Genomic DNA, 13,400 nt, shown 5'->3' with positions numbered 1-13,400 from the left:
CTTCAGGAGACATCTGGGGAACTACAGACAACTGTACTAAGTAAATCAGTCAAAATAATAAAGACGACAACATGGATAAACATGATATATTGAATAGTTAAGAGCCTGCTATGAAGGCATGTCATGGTTTGCAAACTCACTGGAGGTTTTTTGAAGGCAAGCATGTGAATAAGTAATATCTGACAGAAATAGTTTACTTGGATTTCCAAAGGGCATTTGACAAGGGCCCCCACCAAAGAATTTTGAAGAAACTAAGCAGCAATAGGGTAGGGGAAAAGGACTTTATGTGGTGAAATTAATGACTAAAATATAAGAAATGGAAAATTGGAGTAAATGGGGTAGAGAGGGGTCCCAGGTAATAATTCTCTAGGGTTATGTTAATTGAGAATGTTCAAGTTCATAAAGGATACAGAAGAAAAGTAAGCTCACAGACTTTACTGATGGGTGGTAGATGCAAAGGCAGACCCCAGCATTGCACAAGGACTTGACAGTGCTCAGCAACTGGACGTTAAAATGGCAGATGAAATTTCCCTTAAATAGCTTCATGTAGTGTATTTGAAGGTGGGGAGGAGCAAGCTTACCTTTGCATCTCAAAAGATGAGCTCAAAGCTGACTATTGCCAGTGGAAATGGTTAGAAAAGAAAGGGAGAATAATGATTACACTGTTAAAAAAAAATAAAAATTTGATTATTTGATATAGTTCTGCCCCACTCACCCCTAACCCTGTCATTTTCTCAAAAAAAGCCGTAGTTTTAAGGAAGAGCAAATATGAAACAGTTGCTGTAAGACGAGCAGCATGAATTTGTTAGGGTAGAAATGGTGACCAAAAAGCAGCGTGACAGAATCCTGTAAAGTGTTCAGCAGCTAACAGGACATAAAAATAGGGAGAGTTTATTCGCTGTCTTTTTTTAGTGCACACACACTAAGAGGTATTTAATGAAACTAGCAGCTGATGAATTGAAAACAGACAAAAGGAGGTGGTTCTCCACGGAATGCGTAATTAAGCTATAGAATTTCTTGCCTCAGGAATTTAAGGAGGCTAAACATTACATCAGTGCAGAGGGAAACTGCTGTTTCATGGATGAAGAATCATCAAATGCAAATACCTATTCTACTTCAGGAAATCCTGCTTCTGCAAACTGTTGGGGGCTTAGGGAGTATTCTGGAGAGGTATTACTATATATTTATTGTGTTCTTACACGCTTTGGTTGGTATCTATTATTGGTTGCTGTTAGAGGGTATTTGAATGGGCATGGATCTTTAGGTCTTGCTCAGTACAGCCATTCCTTTGTTGTAAAGCCTGCCCTCCCCGCCCCCCCCCCCCCTTTTTTTTTAATTTCTCTTTCTTGTTTTCCAGAATCCTTTCTACCAGTAGCATTCAAACTTTGGCCCCAAATGGGGTGCTAACCTATTTAGGGAGGTGTTTTAGGGCCACTAGCTACGTATTCTCCTCTTTGTGTGACCTTGTATGTGCCACCAAAATATAAAATCTCCAGGAAGCAAGGGTCATGTTCAGGGCAGGGTTAGTACTGCAGGTACATGTCAGTTGGTGGCTTAATTTCCTAGGATTTTGTCCTGTTACTGCTGAGTAGTACTTTTTTGGTCGTGCAATGAATGCACTTCCAATCACATTTCTCTCATGCACTCCTCACACAATAGAGGACCTTTTGGGGAAAGAGGTGTTTGAAGGAAGAGGCATTTTTGAGTGGGTATTGATCGAACAAGTGCATGGTCTGGGCTGTCTGCAGGCTGGTTATAGACTCCTTTGTGGTGATTTTGTATTGCCCTTACCTCCCCCAGACATGCTAAGCTCCTGTATCTCTCAGTTGTATGTTACCAGTTTAAAGATAAAAGTATACTTCTTTGTGTCTGTAGTGACTATTGAAATAATCAAGGGACCTCTCTACTTGTAAAGGGAGAAGCAATATTAAGAGGACATTGTGCTAGACAGAAATACTGCATTTGAGAAGATTCACAGTATTTGAAACAAGAGGCTGCTATTTAATAGACCTGTCCTGTTCCTTTTGTTAAGGTGGCAGCTGTGCAAATCACAGAAGATTTTTACTGTTTGGTTCAGTCTTAATAGATTATTTTGATTTAGTAGTATACTTTACTGTGTCACTGATTTTTGAATCCTAAGTACCTGCTTTCTGTAGAAACATTCTTAAAGTTTAGGCTGACTTTAGGCAATTAGTAGAGTTAGTAATATATTTTCATCCAGTTACGTTATCATTTTATGAAGTTATGGGCTTCTGGATAGCTTTCTGTATGTGGTTGCATTATTTTAAAATAGTTCTTTCATAGTCAACAGGTGTTAAGTTTTGTACAGAAATGTCAGGTGTGTGGGGGTTTTATTTGAAATGTGTACTTATTTTTCCATGAACAGACCTCTAACTGTTGTGCAAGGGGAAAACAGTGACTGCTGATGTTTACATACAACTTAAGCTAATTCCAGATGCTGATTTAGGGAAGTGCTGCTTCTCACCATGTTGAAAGAAAACTTTTCTAGCCTAATTTTTTGATTCAGTGATAGCAGATGACCATTAGGCATGCTATGCAATGTGAACTTGAGCATTAGCTGTCAGGAGACAGGTTGGTGAACACCAGCTTTGGCTGCCTATACGTGAGCTAGTTCTGTAGGCTCCCTTTATAGTCAGTGGAGAGAAACAAGCACTTTCATTGCATGATTCATCTCACCCTCAGATGGATGTCTAAATTTGGAAAATTGATTCCACCTTAAGTCCATTACTGAATATAAATGTCATTAGTTTAAAATACAGAATTATTTGAAAGGACACTAGCTTGACTGGCACAACAGTTGAGTAGAAGTCTTAGGTTTTCTTCCATGAATTAGGTTTCAGAGATTTGAAATCAGCACTCTGTAGCCTGTTCCATATTTTGTGTTGTTTGAAGCTTCTCTGCTTTTACGGCAGATTTGAAACTTAACAAGCAGGGTATATTCACATTGCCTAATTTCTAAGCATCTAGCTGTGTGAGGCTATCTGACTAGTCTTGTTGCTAACTGATTTGATTTTTGGGGTGGGGGGATGGTGACAGGGACTAGCATAATGAGAAAAGCAGAGCATATAACACAATTTTCTTTCTGCTTTAAACTTTCTGTTAAATGTTAGGGATGAAAAAAAATAAAAAAGTGTTTAGGTGTCCTTAAAATCACTGCTCCTCTAGAGGAGCCTGTGCCTCTCCACTGGTTGTACAGGAAGCCTGTGTAAGGTGATCCAGCCTTCAAATTTTCAGGACCAGAAGGTAGGCAGTGCAGATACCTTCCTTAATTTTTGTTTCTGTTTGTCTGGAGCAGACACTTGGAATGGCTGGTATCCTTTTTAAGTACTTTTCATGCTGTGCCATGCTTGAAAACTCTTCATTTTTCCCCCCCTTTCTTCTTTTTTTCCTGTTTATAGGTCTTGATTCCTGTCAGTGGCAATCTCCTGTTCTTTCCTCTTTCTTTCCTTTTGGGATCTCTGCTTTTTATGTCATAATTTGTGGCAACTTTATCCTCTTGATCACGCTGATCAAGTCCTGCCATCAGACTTTATCCTTATACCTGAATCAAAACCAAGAAGTTATTAACAATCCCACTGCTATTGTACCACTTCTATTTTTCTATCCTATTAATTATACTTATGTTCAGTTATACAGCAAAGGCTGATGGAGCTCCGTCAAGTTTTTTGGGTTTGGGGGTTTTTTACATTAAAGTGAGCATTTGTTTATTTCCTACGTCAGCCTGAACATTCTAGAAAAGTAGTTTGGGATTAGAACAACATTTCACGTTATGTATGTCATAGAAACCTGTATCCTTCGAACATTTTCCTCCACCAGATACAAACATGGTGTGAAGAGGAGCTCCTCACTAGTTGCTTAGGGGAGATCACTGGTTGGAATCTTGGAACTGAAGGGTTATTGGGCTTCCTAACTGGGAGACGTGGATGCTGTACAGGTACCATGTGGACTCCTTACTTGTACCGACACGGATCTAAAATAGTTCTCAGCTCTCTAACAAAAATAGTAGAAGTCAGAAGTCACAGCTATGACATGCTACAGGAAGATATGAGGACAGATGAAGCACATTGCCAGCCCTTAACACTAGCAGAGCATTTGTCAAATAGAAATTGCCAGGCACTCCTAGAAAAAGATACCTTCCCTGCAAGAGGGGATATAAAAAACCCCAGTAGTCTCTTCCAGCTGGGAATGGCTGGATAATTTTCCCCATCCCTAGTCTGGCAGTTTAATGCTGGGTGTTGTATGAGCACAAAATGCAAACCTGTCAGTTTGTGTGTTAAGGAGCAATTGCTGACCTCTTCACTTGATACCGGATAGGACTTTGCTTGAGGACAACATCCCTTCTTCATCTTGAGTTACAATCAGTATTTGGTAGGAATATGAAGTGCTACCTATTCCTTCCCTATAGACTGTTCCAAGGAAGTTATTCCCTTCTGGTTTTTCCTTTCTTCTTACTGTATATTTGGGGTTACGTGCTGTATTGTGCACATCTTACCTGTCTTTAGACCTGTCACCAGTGAACTATGCAGCTCCTCTAGTGGCTGAAGGTACGGGTGTTTACTTCTAATTCTGCTCAGCCTCAGGGTTATCAGTCTTAGTATTATTCTTTGTGAATAGCAGTGGATTCTGACAGCAAGCAGTCCACAAATTGCTCCAAACAGCAGAACCTGTTTTTCAACAGATTCATTTCATGTTTAGTCTAGAAGACTCTTTAAAAATATACAAAATTGATTCTTAAAGCTAACCTGGGATGGTTAGTGGGATGTGGGATGATAGTACTGCATTGCTTCCTGCTTGAAAGATGACATTTAGAAGCATTAAGTTTATAAAACTGGTGAGGACTTAAGGAATTTTCTAAGTTTAGAAGATTTGAGGCTTAGCAAAGAAATCCCATTTCTGCTGGATAGGGAACACCTCTAACTTTCTCTCAGATACAGCTTCCTATTTAAGCTTATGAGAAGTGAGAAATATGAGTTTTTACGTATTTGTAAACCATTAGTTTAGATCAGTATGAGAAGAACCAAAACACTGAAATGAATAAGAAAACCACGTAAAAGGACTTAAAATACCTCTCCCCCACTCTCCAGGAGAGACATGGAACAAGGCTTTCTTCCCTTTCTTTTTTTTTATGGGAACATGATAAAATAGAATTATTTAAAATGTTTGTATCTTTTAAATTTGTTTTCAATAAATACTTGCTTTTATTGACATTTTCAGTTGGAGCTTGTCAAATCTGCAGTGAGGTATGTATTTCAGCTCTTTTAAGCATGCTGCTAATTTTTGAAGATGAGAAGTTCTGTCATTGCAATGTTTTTATCAGGCAGCATTAATTCTTTTTAAATATTGTTAATTTGTTGTTTCCTTCATTATTACTCATAACTTATATCCTTCTGACCTGTGACCAAAATTTGAATAACTCATGGAAGTTACTCAGGAATAAGTTGTTTGACATGCAGTCTTCTGCTGAATCCCTAATATCTTTCCCCCACCCTTCAATGTTTCTACCATTAACATTTAATTAAAATGGAAATTGTCCTTCCTTCTGGCAATATTTTTGGAGTCAAAAGAGTATTGCTAAAAGTTCTGCTTACTGGTTAGGAACAAGAAAATTTGCTACTAAACAGTAGTTATTTAGCCTGAAGAGTATCTTTAAGTATACATTGTGTACTCCTGAAAACAAGGTGCCAGAGTGATTGGGAACACAAAATGGCCAAGGCATTTTACTTAGCTATTTAGAAGAGCGTTATCTGAACCTCTTGATAAAAAACAAAGGATGTCTTTGTGCTGTGGTGTACCCTATTGTAGGTTAACAGTATTTACCTACACGAAATATGTCAAAACTATTTTCTATTGCTCTTTTCTTTGTTCTTTGATTACTAATATTCTCTCTTTTAAAGAGAACTGGTAGCACTCCAGTAGTTGCTGTAGCATCTCTTCAGTCTCCTCTTCACACCGTTTTCTTGTCTATTCCTGTTTTGTTTTGTATCCTGTCCAGTGGCTAACTTATCAAAGTTATCAATTGTGTTCGCTTTGCACATCTTTGGAGAGTAGTAACTGACAACATGTTACATGCTGCTGGCTAGTTCATGCTTGAATTGTATTGCCTGCATGGTAGGGAGTAACCTGAGCTGGAGAATGCTGAATTAGAGGGAAGGCCCATTGCCTAATATGGAAAACCTTTTAAAAAGATGGACAGAAAACTGATGTCATCTTTAACATATCCTTAGAAGATGTCTGAAGACTTGAACGGTTTTTTTGAGCTGTATTTTGATGAAACTCCCCATCACAGGAAATGCTGAGGTGGTTCTCCTTTGTTTCGCTCCATCAAATAAGAACACCCTCAGGAAAAGTTTCTTTGACATCTTTTTCAGAAGGGCTTTTATGAACTGTGTTTAAAGCCCTTTCAACAGTTTTAAGCGGTAGAGGAAAAATCAGCAGAAGATGAATCTAAAGGAAAATCAACAAGGAATAGTAAGTGAACGTTCTGTGGTTTTCCATTACATGCCATCATTGCGGGCTTGGTACACCCGTACATGTCACCCTTAATTGCTAGTCTGGAGCTGGAAAGAGTTGAATATTTTGATTCCTTAAGCAAATGGAACAACATGAACATGAGGGAAAGTAACACCTTGCTTTTGAAAGCAAAGAATTAAAGTGGTTTTTGTTTTGGTTTGGGTTTTTTGGTAGCGGGATCACAAAATCATTAGCAAAATGCCCACATTTGGAATGAAACTTTTCTGTTGAAGACAGAGGATACACCTACTTTGCAGGAGCCGACCCCGACCTAGGACAAGTGACTGTAACCTACAAATAAGCCAGTTTTGCCTCCCAAGACCAGAAGAAGGTGGGTGCTTTCCTTCTGCAGTGTGCTTGCTGAGGCGCAGCAGAAATGTCTTTCTCCTGCAGAAGCAGATGAGCTTGGAAGGTAGAACTGCTGCGTGGCTGAGCTCCATGCATGTTGCAAAACATATTGCCAGGTGCTTGCAGGGTAGATGATGAACAGGGCAATGGAGTATTGGAGATAACTGCAAGAATCCCTGGGCAAGGTAATGGTGAGATTCTTACTGTGTCCTGTTGTCTCTGTTTTCAGAGGAGTGATAGATTTTTTTTTTTTTAATTTTTTTTTTTCCCCCCAAATTTGTCTCACAGCTCCATGATTGGAGTAATCCAGTTGAGCCATGCCTGTTTAATACAGCAAATTATCATACTTGTAGCAAAAAGGATGTGGGCCATGCTTTCAGGATGTGGAAATTTCTGTTCTAGAGCAGTAATGAAAAAGACCTGAGAATCATAAGGGACAGTGGCTGCTGCCAAAATAAGTGCTAGAGTCTCAAATGGGCCCGTGTGAACATCATGAAGTTCAACAAGGTCAAGTGCAAGGTCCTGCACCTTGGTCAGGGCAATCCCCAGTATCAATACGGGCTGGGGGATGAAGGGATTGAGAGCAGCCCTGTGGAGAAGGACTTGGGGGTACTGGTGGATGAAAAGCTGGACATGAGCCAGCAACGTGCGCTCGCAGCCCAGAAAGCCAGCCGTACCCTGGGCTGCATCCAGAGCAGCGTGGCCAGCGGGTCGAGGGAGGGGATTCTGCCCCTCTGCTCCGCTCTGGTGAGACCCCACCTGGAGTGCTGCCTCCAGCTCTGGGGTCCTCAGCACAGGGAAGACATGGGCCTCTTGGAGCGGGTCCAGAGGAGGGCCACAAAAATGATCAGAGGGATGGAACACCTCTCCTGTGAGGACAGGCTGAGAGAGCTGGGGTTGTTCAGCCCGGAGAAGAGAAGGCTCCGGGGAGACCTTACTGCAGCCTTCCAGTATTTAAAAGGGGCTTATAAGAAAGATGGGGACAGGCTTTTTACCAGGGCCTGTAGTGACATGATAAGGGGTAACAGGTAAAAGAGGGTAGATTTAGACTGGACATAAGGAAGAAATTTTTTTAGGATGAGGGTAGCAAGACCCTGGAAGAGGTTGCCCAGAGAAGTTGTGGCTGCCACAATATTGGAAGTGTTCCAAGTCAGGTGAGATGGGACTTTGAGCAACCTGATCTAGTGGAGATGTCCCTGCCCATGGCCATGGGGGCTGGAACTAGATGATCTGTGAAGGTCCCTTCCAACTCAAACCGTTCTGTGATTCTGTGAAAGAAGGGTTAAGAGATATCCCTTACCTGGAATACCATGTCTGTTCCTGGTGATCCCTGTTAATGGGAGGCATTTGGAGAAAATGAGGTTGCTGAGCGACTGGAAAGGCACTTGCTAGACTGGAGTCTAGTGGGACTGCATCAGTCTTGCCAAGGGGAAGGTTAAAGAGAGCCATGATCTGCTTGGTTACACGGGGAACAGAAATGGGGTGGTGGTAGGGCTCCAAGGCAAAGGTGTAACAAGATTGCTGCCTGGATGTTGGCATTAAATTCAGATGGGACATGAGGCATGTACTTTTAGTGATTACTGTGTTTAAAATTTAGGACTTGTCCAGTGTGGGTGAACTTTTCATAACAGGTAACTTTGAATGAATTTGAGCATGTGTGTACATTCAAAACCATAAAAAGAGAAATTAATTTAGGGCAGCCCTATGGCCTCTATTGTGCAAGATGCCTGACAAGCTAATTAAGGTAATTTCTCCTGGTCATCTTGCCTATGAACAATATTACATCTGTCGGTATAGAAAGCAATAGAACAGCAGTCATGATAGCGATTAGGGTAGTAACTCTTGTTTAGTTAAAACTTCATCCAGCTCTTCCCTTTTAATACGGGTGTTATTTAGCAGGTGTCATCTTACTTTTTTTGTTTGTTTAATTTTGAATTTCTTTACAATTTAATTGTACTTTTCACTTGGGTTTTGTGTACAAAGGAAAACACAAGTTATTGAATCATGAAGAACAGTTGTAATAGTTTATACATATTTTTACTTTTTGTTTTAGTCAAAAGGTTGGTATTTTCCAGCTGGCTTCTTGAAATTCTTGTTGTTCAGCAAACAGGTAATTGCTTAAGGAGATCTGGGTATATGGCCCTTGAATAAATGAGTGGCAACATTTTGTCAGAAATTGGATTTAAATACTTTAATTACTGATTTTTTTGTTAACATGCTAATCGTCAATTATATTCAGGTAAAATAGCATTGAGAATTAAGGAGAATTTACTTTCAACTTAGGGTGACATTTGGCAAACAGTAGCTAGGAAAATTCATCTCTACAAAGCAGGTATGTGCAAATGTAAAGTAACAGTGTGTCAAACACACACCAAATAAATTACCTCAAAGTTCCATGAGATTCCCTAGCAGTGTTCCTGTGCTATAATGGGGGTGGATATAACAGTCATTTATTACGGGGTCTTTTTTGATTCATCTTTTAAGTTCCTGTGACTGTTCCTTTCCTTCATATTTTTAAGTTGACTAAATGAAGTTGAAACTGGATTCTGGCTGATATTGAATTCCTCTGTCATCTTAAAATGTAATTGCCACTTCAGCTGTATGCCCAGTTGAGAAGATGAAGAATACTATAGATTCATATGAATTTCAGTATCTCTGAATTTCTGGGAGCTTGCAAATGTTGTAGTTCATTTTTCATATGTAGTTCATAGTTGAACTTTGAAAGAAATTACTTCTTAAATTTTCATAGAATTTTTCAGAACAAAAATGCTGCAAATTGTTCTTCTACTGTGCAAGTTTTACTTTACTTTTTCTGTGATGCAGATGTCCCTTGGGAAGGCAGTTTGCATGCTTCCTGCTGTGAGACCCAGAAAACAGAATGTTAGTTGACTTTACTAAACAATATTTAAAAGTTGCTTTTAAAATAACTTTTGGAGGCATTTTGAGGGGAAATAATGTACTTAAATAGAATGGTTGAAAACTGAACGTGTGAAAATGTTTTATGATACCAGGCATACATTTTGTTGTTTTCCAAATAGGATTTGATGAAAACAAAATCTTTGTATTTATAAATTGGTTTCTAAATCCTGTCTGAAATGGGCTAGATAGCTTTGACAAAGTATGACATGCGTTTTACTGTAATCTGAAGCAATCTTTTGGCCAGACTTCTTGAATATATCAGACTTATAGTTTTTAAGATAATTGTAATTATTTACAAATTAATAAAAATAGCTATTACACTTACACTGAAAAAAAAGAAATTGTCCTCTTCTGCTTGCATTTATTTATCGACTGTGTACTTAAACATTCAAGGCAATGCAGCAGCAGTAATGCTGTCTAGACAAGATATTGGTTGTTTTGTCTGTGGTATCATCTGTTGTCAGATAAAATGTCTCTGTGTGGTAAAGGCTTGAAATTGTATGGCTAGACATTGTAACTCTAAATTTTAAAAATGGTCTCATGTATATGTATTATATATTTCAGCACATAAAATTGCTTTTGTAATTCTGATATTTTAGTTAATCTCTCCCTTATGATCTTGACTGCTGGAATACAGAAAATTAATCCATCAGTGTTGTGTATTTTGCATCATCTGCCTTAGGTTTGTGGGCAGGTTTTTTGTTGGATGTGCAAAAGCACAAATTATTTTTTCCTCTTTCTGGATGTTAACAATATGCTGACTTCACTGAAAGTTCAGAATAGATCCTGAAAACAAACTTTCTTAAAATGGAAATTCTATTTAGCAATTGGTAGGGGTTTTTTAAAATGAAGTTTAAACATTTAAATTTGACATACTTGCTCTACTCTGGAAGTTAGAGCAGCTCCCTCTGGCTGTCAGTCAGGTACCCCCAGCTAGGCTCTGTGCCTACTGCAGGTGGCTTTGCGGTGTTGGGTATTTTTTTGTTTGTTTTTTCCACCCAGCATCTTCTTTCTTTTGTGCTTTCTGTTGCTTTGCACAGGGGGTAGGCAGCTTCCAGCTGAAGTGGAGACTGCTCATGTGAGCAACTGGAATACAAGGAGGTTGATGATGGATGTGTGTTTTTTCAGGTGCTTGAACAGCTTTGATGAGGAAGGCTTGCTCAGGTGTATCAGACTAGAAGTCAGGCCACTACAGTTGCACTTGGAAGATCTCAGTCCAGGTCTTGGCTACAACGCTCACCTCCTGTGGGTTTTCAGAAGCCTTGTCTAGAACAGAAAGTTACAATATTTAAATCTGTATCATTATAGTAATAACTTTTTCTTTTCTTGGATATGATTATTCTGACTTAAAGCAGGCAGCATAAAACAATTCAAGTCAAGACATACTCAGACTGGAATGCAAATCTTGTGCAGATGTTGCATCAACAATAACTACATTAGTTTAAATTCATAAGCTAGGTCCACGTGTAGGACTTTTCTCGTGTGGCTGAGTCCTTAGTCTCCGTCTGACTGTGGACTTTCTGCGCTACAGATTGGTGGAGGTTGGAGCAGTCTGTGCTCATCTTGCTCCTTTCATCTTCCAAGGCGTCTCTTGCTGGTTACTCATTCTGCAAAGGGACAACCCTATCCGTTGTCAGAGTCCATGCCCAGGCCCATGGTGAAGGAAGTGCTCCTTGTTAGAGACAAAGGAGACAGAGACTATTGAAGACAGGATACTGAACTAGATCTTCTTTGATTAGAAAAGTCTTTAAAATTACAGTAGGCTTGCTTTCTTCCACCTCTAGGCTGTCTTTCCTGACCACTTACTAGTCTTAATTGGAAAAGCCACCTTTTGCTATGCTTGCATACAACATCTGGTCAAAGGAAATCTGCACTATCTCAGATAGCATAGGTGAAACTCTGGTTATAAACACACACAATTTTATGAGTGTGTATTTTGTAGAGCCAGCCAGTCATCATCCATGACATGATCATTGTCTCCAATATGCTCCTGCAGCCTTTGCCTGTCTTTCATTTTAAAGACTGCCTCTCCAGATCCAGCTGTCCAAATACAGAGTGAGTGGGAGGAGATCCTACATGTTTGGTCCAGATAAAAGGAAGATGTGACTGAGAGGCAAAACGGAGTGCTCACATCTCTCCTGACTTTGCCTCACTGATAATCCTTAATTCCACTTTTTTTGTTGGAACTTGTTGCAGTAGTTAATTTTTCCTTCAATTTTGTAACCTGGCATCCAATGGGACGTTGCAGTCAGATGGTAGGGCCTGGTGTGGATTGGTACAAGGGTTGTTCTGCCTGCTGGGGCAGCTCCATCTCCTACCTGTTAGTTCCAAAACTGACAGTAGGTGTTTCTTCAGGAGGGAAGCCTTTGTCTGGGACAATTCAAATTGGAGGACTGGAAATCCTCAGTCTCCTTCATAGGTATGGTGTCCAAAGTCTGATACATCTGAGCAAGTTTCCCACGTCCAAGCTGTTCAAACCTCAGAGGAAGCACACTTCCATCAAAATTCTTGTCTTCCACTCCAAAAAAAAAAAAAAAGTCAAGAAATCATGGAAGGACATGAAGGATTGAAGGCCTTTACTCTTTTTTATGCAATTCCTGCTTATCCTAATTTTCCAGGTAGTTTTGGGATCTGGTATTTCTTCAGAGCACAGTTGTTGTAATGATCATGTCAGCCAGGTAACTAGCTCCTACAGTAGAATGATCAGTCTCAATTGTTAATTTAATGCAAATTTAAGGTTCTGGTTCCTGTAAAAAAACATGACCTAGAACAGCAATGTGTAATATTTCCAACAGCTTTTAACTCTGAAATACAAAATATCCAACTAGAAAAGTAACTTCATACTCATTGTTTTTTCTCTCTTTGTACAGAGTCCTCTGTTTGCTACGCAGGGTTTCCTAGCTGTAGCTTTATTAGCAAACAGTCTGGGGTTTGTTCTGCTTCTATGAAATCAAAAGCATTACCATAGCAGCCCCAGAATTTTTCCTTGAATATGTTTGTGTAGTCATGATAAAAGCAGGATTTGGTCTGTAGAAACATTAGGATCAAAATTTCAGATTGCATTGGTCAGTGATAAAGAGGATATTTCTTTATTTTAATATCTATTTTTAGTGTATGGGCAACCTAAGGTCTAATAGTGCTGTTTTATAGTTATTTTTTGGGGTAGAACTGCGTGAAGATGTATGGTAAACATTGAAATTCTAGTAACCAAAATCCTTGCTTCAGTGTCTTTTTTTTTTATGCTTCTTCCTTTATCTTCACTTTTTGCTCCATAATAGATCATTAATTACAAGGTCATGTCAGTTGCACTTTAAATGCGTAATGATACAGACTTTCTAAGGTCTCGTTACACTAATGTTATTGCTAATTATAAAACCGAATCCAGTAGAACATCATTCTTTGAAATGCCATGAGTTGTTCATGGTAAAGTAAGCAAACTCTGCAATTTATGACAGCTCATAAAAGATAAAATATATCATATGATAAAAACTGCATGATTTTTAAAAAATTGCATCTACTCTGCAAAGAACATAGGACAATTCCTTAGTTTATTTTCCTTTACAAACATGGTGGGTTGCTTTGTAGACAAGAAAGCCCACCTA

The 13,400-nt window shown here is 39.2% G+C and overlaps 1 protein-coding gene across 3 annotated transcripts in view; it reads left to right on the top strand.

The window, feature by feature from the left end:
• Nucleotides 1–13,400, top strand: part of YES1 (YES proto-oncogene 1, Src family tyrosine kinase) — a 53,177-nt gene that overhangs the window by 15,516 nt on the left and 24,261 nt on the right. Inside the window, exon 2 of one of the 3 annotated variants that reach the window (XM_030011748.1) lies at nt 8,933–9,047. The exons of the other annotated variants lie outside the window; for them this stretch is intronic. The gene's annotated coding sequence lies outside the window, so the exon portion shown is untranslated. The remainder of the gene's footprint in view (nt 1–8,932; nt 9,048–13,400) is intronic. 3 annotated transcript variants of the gene reach the window in all.

This window comes from Aquila chrysaetos, chromosome 4 (assembly GCF_900496995.4).
Source record: "Aquila chrysaetos chrysaetos chromosome 4, bAquChr1.4, whole genome shotgun sequence".
Taxonomy (NCBI): Eukaryota; Metazoa; Chordata; class Aves; order Accipitriformes; family Accipitridae; genus Aquila; species Aquila chrysaetos.
Note: the sequence above shows the minus strand (reverse complement) of the source record. Positions and strands in the feature narration are given on the sequence as shown.